This window comes from Artibeus jamaicensis, unplaced genomic scaffold (genome assembly GCF_021234435.1).
Source record: "Artibeus jamaicensis isolate MK-2021 breed Jamaican fruit bat unplaced genomic scaffold, CSHL_Jam_final contig_240, whole genome shotgun sequence".
Lineage (NCBI taxonomy): Eukaryota > Metazoa > Chordata > Mammalia > Chiroptera > Phyllostomidae > Artibeus > Artibeus jamaicensis.
Window position 1 is genome coordinate 1,648,317 of NW_026521506.1, and position 14,340 is coordinate 1,662,656.

Genomic DNA, 14,340 nt, shown 5'->3' on the forward strand with positions numbered 1-14,340 from the left:
AGCTGAAATCAGGAAGTGTGAGCCCCTAAATTTCTTTTTCAAGATTGTTTTGGATATACAGATTTCTTTACTGTTCTGTATGAATTTTAGTATTGGCTTTTAACTTTTGAAAGAAAAAAAAGTCATTGGAAGTCTAGAATATGGATGTCCTTCCATTTATTTAAGACTTCTTAAAATTTTTGCCAGTGTTTAATAGTCTCCATTGTGCAAGCCTTGCACTTCCTTGGTTAAATTCATTTTAAATTATTTTAAATTACTTTTATGCTATTTTAAATGGAAATGTTTTTTAAAGATTTTATTTATTTTTAGAGAGAAGGGAAGGGAAGGAGAAAGAGAGGGAGAGAAACATTAATGTGTGGTTGTCGATCCAGCATGCACTACTGGAGACCTGGCCTGCAACCCAGGTAAATGCCTGCACTGGGCATCAAACCAATGAGCCTTTGGTTTGCAGGCTGGTGTTCAATCCACTGAGCCATATCAGCCAGGACTAAAATGGAAATGTTTTCTTAATTTTCATTTAAGATTACACATTGCTAGTGTTAATTGTATGTAACTTTGCTGAATTTTCTTATTAGCTCTAATTTATTTATTGTGGTAAATATACAAGATGATATATATATTCAATATATTTTAAAATATACAATACAGTATTGTTAATTATAAGCACAAAGTTTTACAACATATTTTTAGAACTTTTTCACCTTGCATGACTGGAATTTTGTACTCATCGAAGAAGTTCCTGTTTCTCCCTTTGTCAAGCCCCTGGCAACCGTCATTTTACTTTTTTTTTTTTTAAACTGTGATAATATTTATTTTACTTAGTTTTTGGTTTGACTGATAATTTTTCCATTTCTTTTTAATTTTATTGTTGTTCAAGTGCAATTTTCTGCCTTTTCTTCCCAACTCTCCCCCAACCCTAGCCATCCCCACCTCCCTCCCATGACTCTACACCCCATTGTTTTGTTCATGTGTCCTTTATAGTTGTTCCTGAAAATTCTTCAACTTTTCCCCCCATTATTCCCTCCTATACCCCCTCTGGTTAATGTCCCTTTGTTCTTAATTTTAATGTCGTGGCTATATTTTGCTTGTTTGTTTATTTTGTTGATTAGGTTTCTTTTAAAGGTGAGATCATATGGTATGTGTCTTTTACCATCTGGCTAATTTCACTTAGCATAATGCTCTCCAGTACAATCCATGCTGTCACAAAGGGTAGGAGATCATTCTTTCTTCCTCCTGCATAGAATTCCATTGTGTAAATGTACCACACTTTTTTATCCACTCATTTATTGATGGGCACTTAGGTTACTTCCAGCATGTGGCTATTGTAAATTGTGCTCCTATGAACATTGTGGTGCATAAACTTCTTTTTGATTGGTGTTTCAGTGTTCTTAGGATATAATCCCAGCAGAGGAATTGCTGGGTCAAAAGGCAGTTCTATTTTTAGTTTTCAGATGAAATTCCATACTGTTTTCCACAGTGGTTGTATGAGTCTGCAATCCCACCAATAGTTCACTAGGGTTCCCTTTCTCCACATCTTCTCCAACACTTTTTGTTTGTTGCTTTGTTTATGATGGCCACTCTCACTGGGTTTAATTTGTATCTCTTCGATGGCTAGTGATGCTGAGCATCTATACATATGTCTTTGGACCCTTTGTTTTCCTTCCTCAGAGAAGTGTCCGTTCAAGTCCTTCGCCCATTTTTTAAAAGATTTTATTTATTTATCTTTAGAGGGGAAGGGAAGGAGAGAGGGAGAGAAACATCAATGTATGGTTGCATTTGTGCATCCCCTGCTGGGAACTGGCCTGCAGGGAACCTGCCTGCAACCTGGTCTTTGTCCATTTTTTAAATTACGTTTTTTGTCTTCCTAGAGTGGAGTCATGTGAATTCTTTAAATGTTTTAGAGATCGAACCTTTCTGTGAGGTATCATTGGCAAATATGTTGTTCCATACTGTTGGTTCTCTTTTCATTTTGCTTATGTTTTCTTTAGCTGTGCAGAAGCTTTTTATTTTGATGAAATCCTATTTGTTTATTCTTTCCTTTATGTCCCTTGCTATAGGGCACATATCAGTAAAAATATTGCTGAGTGGATTACCTGAGATTTTCCTGCCTATGTTCTTTTCTGAGACTTTTATGGTGTCAAAACTTATATTTAAGTCTTTTATCTATCTTGAATTTATTTTTCATAAATAAAATTTATGAAAAAGTGTATGTTGTAAGTTGATCAAGTTTCTTTTTTTAAATTTTATTTATTTATCTTTAGAGGGGAAGGAGAGAGGGAGAGAAACACCAATGTATGGTTGCCTCTAGTGCATCCCCTGCAGGGAACTGGCCTGCAGGGTACCTGCCTGCAACCCAGGCATGTGCCCTGACTGGGAATCGAACTGCGATCCTCTGGTTCACAGGCCCATGCTCAATCCACTGAGCTACACCAGCCAGGGCTCAAGTTTCATTTTTTTTGTATGTAGCTGTCCAGCTCTCCCAACACCATTTGTTGAAGAGGTTATATTTCCTTCACTTTATGCTTCTGCCCAGTTTGTCAAATACTAATTGACCACAGTGGCCTAGTAATACAGTTTGATATCAGGTATTGTGATCCTCCCTGCTTTGTTTTTCTTTCTCAAAATTGCAGCTGCTATTCGGGGGGTGGTTTATGGTTCCATATAAATTTTTAAAGTGTTTGTCCTATATCTGTAAAATATGCCTTTTGTACTTTAATAGGGATTGCATTGAATGTATAATTTGGTTATTATGAACATTTTGATGATGTTAATTTTTCTAATCCATGAGCACAGTATATGCTTCCATTTGTTTGTATCTTCCTTGATTTCTTCCTTCAGTGTTGTGTAGTTTTCTCTATACAACTTTTTTGTCTCCTTGGTTAGGTTTATTCCTAGGTATTTTATTTTTCTTTTTGCTATATCAAATGGGATTTTTTTCTTTATTTCTGCTTCTGCTGTTTCATTGTTGGTATCCAAAAACACCTTTGATTTCTGGATATTGACTTTGTATCCCGCTGTTTTACTAAATTCATTTATTAGGTGAAGCAGTTTTTGGGTAGAGTCTATAGGATTTTCCACATAAACTATCATGTTGTCTGCAAACCATGACAGTTTTGTTTCCTCCTTTCTGATTTGGATGCCTTTTATTTCCTTTTCTTGTCTGATCGCTGTGGTTAAAACTTCCAACACTATATTGAATAGAAGTGGGGAGAGTGGATAACCTTATCTTGTTCCTGATCTTAGTAGAAAAGATTTTAGTTTTTGCCCATTGACTATGATGTTGGCTGTAGGTCTCTCATATATGGCCTTTATGATATTGAGAAATGCTCCCTGCATTCCCATTTTGCTGAGTGTTTTTATCATAAATGGGTGCTGTAACTTATAAAAATCTTTTTCTGCATGTGTTGATATCAGCATATGATTTTTGTCTTTCCTTTTGTTTCTGTGATGTATTAGATTTATTGATTTGTGAATATTGTACCATCCTTGCATCTCTGGGATGAATCCCACCTGACCATAGTGTATGATCACTTTAATGTATTGCTGGGTGCAGTTTGCTTATATTCTGTTGAAGGTTTTAGTGTCTATGTTCATCAGCAATATTGGATTGAAGTTTTCTTTCTTTGTTAAGACTTTATCTGTTTTGGGGATTAGAATGATGCTGTCTTCATCAAAAGAGTTTGGGAGTCTTCCACCATTTTCAATTTTTTGGAATAGTATGTGAAATATAGGGGTTAGCTCTTCCTTAAATGCTTTGTAGAGTTCTCCTGTGAAACTGTCCAGTCCAGGGCTTTCGTGTGTTGAGATTTTTGGATTACTGATTCAATTTCATCAGCTGTTATTGGTCTGTTCAGGCTTTCTGCTTCTTCATTTAATTTTGGAAGGTTATATTTTTCTAGAAATTTGTCCATTTCACCTAAAGTTTCACATTTCTTGGCATACAGTTCTTCATAGTAATTTCTTACAATCCTTTCTATCTCTGTGATATCAGTTGCAATCTCTCCTCTTTCATTTCTGACTTTTTTATTTGGGTCCTCTGTCTTTTTTTGTTGATGAGTCTGCTTAAAGTATTGTTGATTTTGTTTATCTTTTCAAAGAACCACCTAGTGGATTTATTGATCCTTAGAATTGTGCTTTTAGTCTCTATGTCATTTTATTCTGCTCTGATCTTGGTTATTTCCTTTCTTCTACTTGCTCTGGGCTGTCTTTGTTGTTGTTCCTCCAGTTTTTGTAGGCATAGAGTTAGGTTGTGTATGTGAAATGTTTCTATGTATATGTAAGCCTGTATTGCTATGAACTTCCATCTCAGGACTGCCTTCTCTGTGTCCTATAAGTTTTGGAGTGTTGTGAGTTCATCTTCATTTGTTTCCAGAAACTTTTTGATTTCCTCTTTGATCTCATCTTGATTCATTCATTGTTTGGTAGCATGGTAGTTAATCTCCAAGAGCTTGACTGTTTTTGAGTTTTTTTTTCTTCTGTTTGGTTTTTACTTTGAGTCCCTTGTAGTCAGAGAAAATGCTTGATATGATTTCAATTTTCTTGAATTTGTTGAGGCTTGTTTAGTGTCCTATCATGTGGTCTATCTTTGAAAATGTTCCATGTGCATTTCAAAATAATGTGTATTTTGCTTCTTTGGGGTGAAAGATATATATGTCTCACATCAAATGGACTTAAATATTTTTAAATATATTTTATTAATTATGCCATTACAGTTGTTCTATTCCCCCCTTCATTCCCCTCCACCCTGCACACCCCTCCCCCACCATTCCCCCTTTAGTTTATGACCATGTGTCTCAAGTTCTTTAGATTCTATATTTCCCATACTATTCTTGCCCCCTATCTATTATCTACCTGCCATCTATGCTACTTATTTTCTGTACCTTGTCCCCCCTTCTGCTCCTCCCACTCCCCTATTGCTAACCCTTTATGAGATCTTCATTTCTATGGTTATGCTCCTGATCTAGCTGTCCTTTTAGTTTGCTTTTGGTTTAGGTGTGGTTGTTAATAACTGTGAGTTTGTTGTCCCCTCACTGTTCATGTTTCTTTAACTTCTTTTTCTTAGATAAGTCCCTTTAACATTTCATATAATAAGGGCTTGGTGATGATGAACTCCTTGAATTCGATCTTATCTGAGAAGCACTTTATCTGTCCTTCCATTCTAAATGAAAGTTTTGCTGGATAGAGCAATCTTGGTTGTAGGTCTTTGGATTTCATGACTTGGAATACCTCTTTCCAGCCCCTTCTTGCCTGTAAGGTCTCTTTTGAGAAATCTGCTGACAGTCTGATGGGGACTCCTTTGTAGGTGACTGTCCCCTTATCTCTTGCTGCTTCTAGGATTCTCTCCTTCATTTTAGTCTTGGCTAATATAATTATGATGTGCCTTGGTGCGTTCCTTCTTGGGTCCAACTTCTTTGGGACTCTCTGAGCTTCCTGGATTTCCTGGAAGTCTATTTCCTTTGCCAGATTGGGGAAATTTTCCTTTATTATTTGTTCAAATAAGTTTTTCACTGGTGGCTGTGCCTTTCCTCCTTCTGGTACCCCTATAATTCGGATGTTGGAGCATTTAAAGATGTCCTGGAGGTTCCTAAGACTCTCCTCATTTCTTTGAATTCTTGCTTCTTGACTCTTTTCTGTTTGGCCATTATTTGCTTTCTTCTGGTCCACTCCATTGATTTGAGTCTCAGTTTCCTTTTCATCGCTATTGGTTTCCTGTGCAATTCCATTCATTTCAATTAGTTTTGCCTTCATATGTTTGTCTAATTTGTGGCTATAATCAACCAGTTCTGTGAGGATTCTGATCACCAGTGTTTTAAACTGTGTGTCTGAGAGTTTTGCTATTTCTTCATCGCTTAGATTTATAGGCTCTGGGGCTTTGAGATCTTCTTGAGCCATTTTTGGTCTGTTCGTGCCCTTTAAGTGTGAGGAGCAGAACCTTGCACTACCAGATCGCTGGGTTGTGACGCTGTATGTGGGGGCGTGGTCAGAGCGGGGAACTGGCGGCACCCTCCTTGCCGCTTACTTTGGGGACAGGCTGGGTCCCGGTCCAATTGCCCAGTCCCTCACTTGTCTATCCGCGCACAAATGCGCGTCCACAGTCAACCCGCAGCCCTGCTCCTTCGCTGTTTCCCCGTGGTTGCTCGCTTGGTCGCTTGCCTGGTTGCTCACTAGGTCCAACCCTGCGCCTGGTTTCCGTGCACCCCAGTGAGTCGTCTGACCGAGTTTTCCTTTGCAACACTGCTCCACCAGCTGCTGGTTTCACCCCTTACTGGTCAGGCTGAAGAATTTATTGTTAACAGACTTCCAAAAAGTTCAATTTTCTGTGTTCTGGCTCTGTTTTCTGTTGCTAATTTTTAGTTGTCTCTAAACTTGGTTGTGTGAGAAGGCACGGATTATCCACCTATACCTCCATCTTGGCGGAAGTCCCAGACTATTTTTAAAGAAGCATTTCTACTTTGGTAACATAAATACCATTTTAAGTGCATTTAATACAGTAAAACACTGTATACAAAATGGTATTCCTTCAAAGACTGGAGTGCAGGGCTTGATCTACTATTCTTCCATGTTGCAGTAGGCCACAAACTGTACCATCCAGTTATTTCTCATGAAGCTCACAGATGTTCTCTATCAATTCCCATACTGTTGGCTTGGCCATTATTTTTAAATTAAATTAATTTCCAACAATTTAAAACTTTGGTGATTTTTGCATAAAAATATATGGTGGGTAAAATGGGTTGTTACTCTGTATATTTCTCTCACACACATATGTAGCTAAAAAGTTAAAAATTACATTTATAACTCAGCTCCCAGATATTATATAACTTTAGCTTTCACCAATCAGGTATACTTAAGTAAAATTTCAAAAACATATTTTCTAGCTCTTCTGGTGGCAAACATGATCATAGAGGATTTGAGTTTATCTGCAGTGGTATTCCTGCCACCAGCTTTGTGGGAATCAAGGAGCAGGGCCAGAAGATGAATCCTTTAGTTGTTGCTATTATTTTTGTTGCCAGTATGGACCTAGTGGGAAAGGCAGCAGTAGCTTCCATTGTATTGTTTTTGAAGTCAACAGTCCAAGTAAAATATTTAGGATTTCCCAATTTCCTGGTTGAAGTAGACTTGGCAGCTTATTTGAAGCCTGACACCTCATTGTTCTTCTGGAAGTAATTTCTAAAGATCCAGCCTCAACAAATTACACTCAGGTTTCCATAATGAGGCCTTCTACTCTGTGTTTAAAATAGCCTCAGTGCTTTCTGCTTTCTGTAATTAATATTTGAGTGATACTCAAAGAGACAAAGAGATCTGGCAATATCTGACTCATATTTTAGTTATGGTAAAAATAATATGGTTTGAAGTAGCAAAATGTAGTTTGCCATAGCCTCTAACCCCTCAAATGAAGGTAGTCAATAGTTACATGGCATTTTCCCATGTATTTATAGTTTGTTTTTATTTTTATTTTAAGGGGATTAAATTAACTTTTTAAAAATATATTATTTATTTTTAGACAGGGAAATGGAGGGAGAAAGAGACAGTGAAACATCAGCATTTGGTTGCCTCCTGCACCCCCTGCACTGGGGACCTGGCTCACAACCAAAGCATGTTCCTTGACTGGGAATAAAACTGGCAACCCCTTGGTTCACAGTCTGTCACTCAATCTACTAAGCCACCACCAGCCAGGGCTGAATTTATTTTTTAAAAACTGTTGTTCAAGTGCACTGGTCTCCATTTTCCTAACACCACTTCCCCATCCCACCCCCACCCACTTCCCACCTCCCACACTCAATCCTTCACCCTTTTGGCCTTGTCCCTTGGTCCTTTATACATGTTCCTTGATTACCTTTCCCCTTCTTTCCCACTTTTCTCATTTACTTTACTGTCTCAGCACCTGTAGAGAACTGTGTTTGGCATTCTTCTGATACACATCTAAAACATGGTTTAAGAAAAAGACTTTTGATGGAAGATCTTCTAAGGGATGCAATTCTTCCATTTTATAACTGCTCAAAATATCTTAAAGTCAAAGCCTGGCCATTAGAAAACTATACACCTAGCCTGAATTATTTAAGCCGATGGTAAAACTAGTTTTTTTGAATTAAACTTTATCATGCTCTTACAATCATATGTAGTAGGAAACTTTCTTATGAAAGTAGTTGTTTTATTAACCCTGATTGTTTTGGTATCATTTGCAATGTCACTTACCTCTATGAGGACACAGAAAGGAGATCTTTCAGGTTAAGTTTTTTCTTAAGATCAGACTAGAGATGATATTTTGCTTTTTGCATTGGCTGTTAGAAAGAAAGAGCCAAAGCCCACTTGAAGGATTAACTTCTAGTAAGTGTACAAGATTTGATGCATGCATCTTGTGTATTAAACTTAATCTTGGATACATCATTATACAACTCTTGTTTTCTCTTTGCCCAGATTCTTTCAGGTAATTAAACACAATCCTATTGTACAATATTTTGAAACCTATACTGAAACCCAAATTGTTTTCCACAGATGCTGCACAATCTGATATTCCAAGCACCAATATATAAGAGTTTCAATATCTCTACATCCTGTCCAACACTTTTTTCCTTGTTTCTTTTTGGTTACAACCTCTCCAGTGAGTGTGAAGTAATGTCTCATTGTGGTTTTGATTTGAATCTCCCAAATGTCTGAGTGTTTCTGCTTACATATTCTTCTAGGAATTTGATGATTTTATGTCTTATGTTTAAATCATTAATTCATTTTTAGTTTACTCTGGTCTGTGGTGAAAGAAGGTGATCTAGTTTCATTTCTTCCATGTATATGTCCAATTTTACCAATACCATTTATTGAATAGACTATTTTTATCCCATTATATGTTCTGCCTCCTTTGTCAAATACTAATTAACCATATAATATGAGTTTATTTCTGGGCTCCTTATTCTGTCCCATTGATTTATATGTCTTTTAATGAAAGTACTTTACTGTTTGATTACTATAGTGTCAGTATAGTTTGATACCAGGTAGCATGATACCTCCAATTATATTCTTCATTCTCCCTGAACACTAATTCATCCTATTTTTTTCTTTTATACATGGATTTTATTTATTTACTTATTTATTAAATTTTTAACTTTTTTTCAATTATAACTTACATTCTTTTTTTAGAGAGAGAGAGGAAGAGGGAGAGATAGAGAGGGAGAGTTACATCATGTTCTTCTGACAGGAAATGCATTGAAATGAGTAAGAGAAACATCAATTGGTTGCCTCTTGCAGGCCTCCACTGGGGGGCCTGACCTGTCCAGAAACCCAGACATGTACCCTGGTGGGGAACTGAATCAGTAACCTTTTGGTTTGCAGCCTGGTGCTCAATCCACTGAGCCACACCAGCCAGGGCCAATTACAGTTTACATTCAATATTATTTCATATTTGTTTCAAGTGTACAACAAAGTGGTTACACATATACTTTACAAATTACTAACACAAATATTTCCACTACCAACCCGGCACCACACATAGTTGCTACAGTATTTATTGACGATATTTCCTATGTTTTACTTTACTCCCTGTGACTGTTTTCAACTAACAATCTGTCTTCTAAATTCCTTGACATTTTTCACCTAGTCCCCTAACTCCCATCCCCTTTGGAAACGATCAGTCTGTTCTCTGTATCTGTCTCATTCTGTGTTGTTTGTTATTATTCTTCTTTAGACTCCACATATAAGTGAAATCATATGCTATTTGTCTTTCTAAGACTGACATTTTACTTTGCACAATCCCTTCTAGGTACATTCATGCTGTTGCAAATGGTAACATTTCATTCTTTTTAAAGATTTGTTCCTGTTTCTCAAGATTGCTGTGGCTATTTGGGTGTTACATGGACGCATATAAAGTTTTAGATTATATGTTCTATTCTGTAAAGTAAACCTTTGCTATTTTGACAGGAAGTGCATTGAAACTATAGATTGCTTTGGATCATATGGAAATTTTAATAATATTAATTCTTCCTATCCACTAGCATGGTATATGTTTTCATTTATTTGTATTTTCTTCAGTTTCTTCAGTTTGCTCTAGTTTTCTGAGTACAGCTCTTTTTGTACCTCTTTGGTTACATTTATTTATGGGTATTTTTTAATTAATTTTTTTATTGATTATGCTGTTACAGTTGTTCTATTCCCCCCTTCATTCCCCTCCACCATACACCCCCGTTCCCACCATTACCCCCCCTTTAGTTTATGACCATGTGTCTCAAGTTCTTTAGATTCTGTATTTCCCATACTATTCTTGCCACCCCCCATCTATTTTCTATCTACCGTCTATGCTACTTATTTTCTGTACGTTCTCCCCTCTTTCCCTCCTCCCACTCCCCTGTTGCTAACCCTCCTTGAGATCTTCATTTTTATGTTTCCACTCCTGATCTAGCTGTCCTCTCAGTTTGCTTTTGTTTTAGGTGTGGTTGTTAATAACTGTGAGTTTGTTGTTCTTTCACTGTTCATGTTTTTTTTAACTTCTTTTTCTTAGATAAGTCCCTTTAACATTTCATATAATAAGGGCTTGGTGATGATGAACTCCTTGAATTCAATCTTATCTGAGAAGCACTTTATCTGTCCTTCCATTCTAAATGAAAGTTTTGCTGGATAGAGCAATCTTGGTTGTAGGTCTTTGGATTTCATGACTTGGAATACCTCTTTCCAGCCCCTTCTTGCCTGTAAGGTCTCTTTTGAGAAATCTGCTGACAGTCTGATGGGGACTCCTTTGTAGGTGACTGTCCCCTTATCTCTTGCTGCTTCTAGGATTCTCTCCTTCATTTTAGTCTTGGCTAATATAATTATGATGTGCCTTGGTGTGTTCCTTCTTGGGTCCAACTTCTTTGGGACTCTCTGAGCTTTCTGGATTTCCTGGAAGTCTATTTCCTTTGCCAGATTGGGGAAATTTTCCTTTATTATTTGTTCAAATAAGTTTTCCACTGGTGGCTGTTCCTTTCCTCCTTCTGGTACCCCTATAATTCAGATGTTGGAGTGTTTAAAGATGTCCTGGCGGTTCCTAAGACTCTCCTCATTTCTTTGAATTCTTGCTTCTTGACTCTTTTCTGTTTGGCCATTATTTGCTTTCTTCTGGTCCACTCCATTATTTGAGTCCCAGTTTTCTTTTCATCGCTATTGGTTTCCTGTGCAATTCCATTCATTTCAATTAGTTTCATCTTCATATGTTTGTCTAATTTGTGGCTATAATCAACCAGTTCTGTGAGGATCCTGATCACCAATGTTTTAAACTGTGCGTCTGAGAGTTTTGCTATTTCTTCATCGCTTAGATTTATAGGCTCTGGGGCTTTGAGATCTTCTTGAGCCATTTTTGGTCTGTTTGCACCTGTTAAGTATGAGGAACAGAGCCTTGGACTCCCAGGTCGCTGGGTTGTGACTCTGTATGTGGAGGCGGGGTCAGAGCGGGGAAATGGTGGCCTCCTCTGCTGTTTCTCACATCTGGGTGAAGAGCAGAGCCTTAGGTTGTTCACTGGGGCAGGGCCACTTAGGTCACTGGATTATGACACTGTATGTGGAGGCGGGATTGGAGCAGGGAAATGGCGGTGCCCTCCGCCTCCGTTTGCCGCTGGGGCTGCTGGCTCTCGTCCAATCGCCCACTCCCTTGCTTGTCTATCCACACATGAATGCGCGACCACAGTCAACCCGCAGCCCTGCTCCCTTGCTGTTTCCCCACGATTGCTTGCTGAGTTGCCCACCAGGACCAACCCTGCACCTGGATTCCGTGCGCTTGAGTCCTTCTGACCAAGTTTTCCTGTGCTACCTGGCTCTGCCAGCTTCTGGTTTCGCCCCTCTTACCGGTCAAGCTGAAGAATTTGTTGTTATCAGACTTCCGAAAAGTTCAATTTTCTGTGTTCTGGCTGTGTTTTCTGTTGCTGTTATTTAGTTGTCTCTAAACTTGGTTGTGTGAGGAAGCAGTGTCTGCACCTATGCCTCCATCTTGGCGGAAGTTTATTTATGTGTATTTTTTGTTCAATTGTAAATGGGATTGATTCCCTAGTTTTTATTTCTGATAGTTCATTGTCGGTGTATAAAATGTAATCAATTTCTGAATACTAATTTTGTATCATACCACATTACTGAATTTATTAATCAGTTTTAGTAGTTTTTGGTGGAATATTTAGGGTTCTCCCTATATAGTATCATTTTATCTGTAAGTAACAACAGTTTTACTTCTTCCTTTTCAATTTGTATGCCTTTCATTTCTTCTTTTTGTATCATTGCCATGGTATGGCTCCCAGGACTATGGTGAATAAGACTGGTGAAAGTGAACATCCCTGTCTTTATCCCAATCTTAAGGGGAACATTTGTAGTTTTTGCCCATTGAGTATGATCTTGGCAGTGGGTTTGTCATAAATGGCCTTTATTATGTTTAGGTATGATCCATCTTTTCCCACTTTGCTAAGTTTTATCATAAATGGGTGCAAAATTTTTACAAATGGTGTTTTGCATCTATCAATATAATCACATGATTTTTATCCTTCATTTAATTTAACAAATGTTGTATCATGTTACTTGTTTTGCAGATATTGTACCAATGTTGCATCCCTAGAATAAATCACACTAGATTAAAATATATGAACTTTGTAATGTATTACTAGAGCAAGCTTGCTATTTTTTTTTGAGGATTTTTACATCTATGCTCATCAGGGATATGGGCCTATACTTTTATTTCTTTGTATTGTCTTTGTCTGGTTTTGAATTAGAATAATACCATGTAAAATGAACTTGTGAGTCTTTGCTCTTAATCTTTCTGGAATAATTTGAGAAGGATAGGTGTTAATTCTTTGAATGTTTGGTAAAATTCTCCTGTGAATCTGTCTGGTCCAGGACTTTTGTTTGTTGGGAGTTTATGTGTCCGCTCTAACTTCATAAATTGTAATCAGTATACTCAGACTTTCTGTTTTTTCTTGATTCAGTATTGGAACATTGTATGTTTTCTAGCAGTTTAACCATTTGTTCCAGATTGCTTAATACGTTGGCATTTAGTTCATAATATTTTCTTATAATGCTTTGTGTTTCTATGGTATCAGTTGTTATTCCTGATTTTGTTTATTTGTTTACTCTTTTTTTCTTGATGAATCTGGTTAAAGATCAATTAGTCTTGTTTCAAAGAAATAGCTCTTGGTTTCATTGATCTTTTGTGTTGTCACTTTTAGACTCTATTTCATTTATTTCTTTTCAGATCTTTATAATTTCCTTCCTTCTGCTCACTTTGAGTATTATTTATTGTTCCTTTTATAGCTCCATTTGATATAACGCTTGATTTTTTATTGTAATTTTATTATAGTTTTCCCAATTTTTCCCCATTGCCCTTCTCCAACCATTCCAACCTCACTTCCACAGTCAATTCCCACACTGCTGTACATGTCCATGGGTCATTCATACATGTTCTTTGTCTAGTCCTTTCCCATTTTTTTCACCATCATCCCCTTCCCCCTGCCACTCTGGTCACTTTCAGTCTCTTCCATGTTTCCATTACTGTGGTTTTATTTTGTTTATTAGTTTATTTGGTCCATTAGATTCCTCTTATAGGAGATTTTTCTTGTTTGTTGAGTTAGGCCTGTAATGCTATAGATTTCTCTCTTAGGACTGCTTTCACTGTGTTCCATAAATTTAGGATTGCTGTATTATTTTCTTTTTAAAATTTTTATTTATTTATTTTTAAAGAGAGGGAGGGAGAAAGAGAGGTAGAGAAACACTCATGTGTGGTTGCCTCTCAAGAACCCCCTATTTGGGAACCTGACCTGCAGCCCAGGCATGTACCCTGACTGGGAATTGAACAGGCAACCTTTTGGTTCACAATTTGGTGCTTAATCTACTGAGCCACACCAGCCAGGGCTGTGTCTTATTTTAATTTGTCAAGGTATTTTTAATTTCTTCCTTGATTTTATTCTTATTTGTTGCTTATTAACGTGTTATTTAGACTTCATGCATTGTGCTTTTCATTTTGTTCCTCATAATTAATTTCTTGTTCGATACAATTGTGGTCAGAGAAGATGCTTGATATGATATCAGTCCTCTTAAATTTATCAAGACTTGTTTTGCATTCCAACATGTGGTCTATTCTAGAAAATGTTTTATGTACACTTGAGAAGATTGTATATTCTGCTGCTTTGGGTGAAATGCTCTGAAAATGTAAATTATGTCCATCTAGTGTATTGTGTCACTAAGGATACTGTTTCCTTATTGATTTCTTGTCTGGATGATCTATCAACTAATGTCAATAGGTTGTTAAAATCCCCTGCTGTGGTTGTATTACTCCCAATGGAAATTAAAAATAAAAACAGGAGTAGCACCAATATTCATAGCAGCACGATTTACAATAGCCAAGTGCTG